Here is a 320-nt window from a genome sequence, read left to right as displayed (position 1 = left end):
TTATTTATTTTTATTTATATTTAAGACTACGGCACCTGGTATTCCTAGGTGGTCTCCCTACTAACCAGGCCCGATCCTGCTTAGCTTCCGAGATCAGACGAGATAGGGCATGTTCAGGGTGGCATGGCAGTAGACAAATATATTCAATTTAAAGTAGATGAAGATCTTGTAGTTTCAAAGAGTGAAATTGTGTTGTCTTTCTCTCAAATCTGTAGTGATAGTCAAATGTGAAAAATTTTAAATTGTGGGTCAGCTGTTATGAGCAGTTTAGGAGTTGCTTTCCCAGAAGTTTTTTAGGTAGGTTGGTTTTCTCTGAGCAG

The sequence above is a fragment of the Pteropus alecto genome, unplaced genomic scaffold, assembly GCF_000325575.1.
Source record: "Pteropus alecto unplaced genomic scaffold, ASM32557v1 scaffold86, whole genome shotgun sequence".
NCBI lineage: Eukaryota > Metazoa > Chordata > Mammalia > Chiroptera > Pteropodidae > Pteropus > Pteropus alecto.
This window is presented reverse-complemented; position numbering follows the sequence as displayed.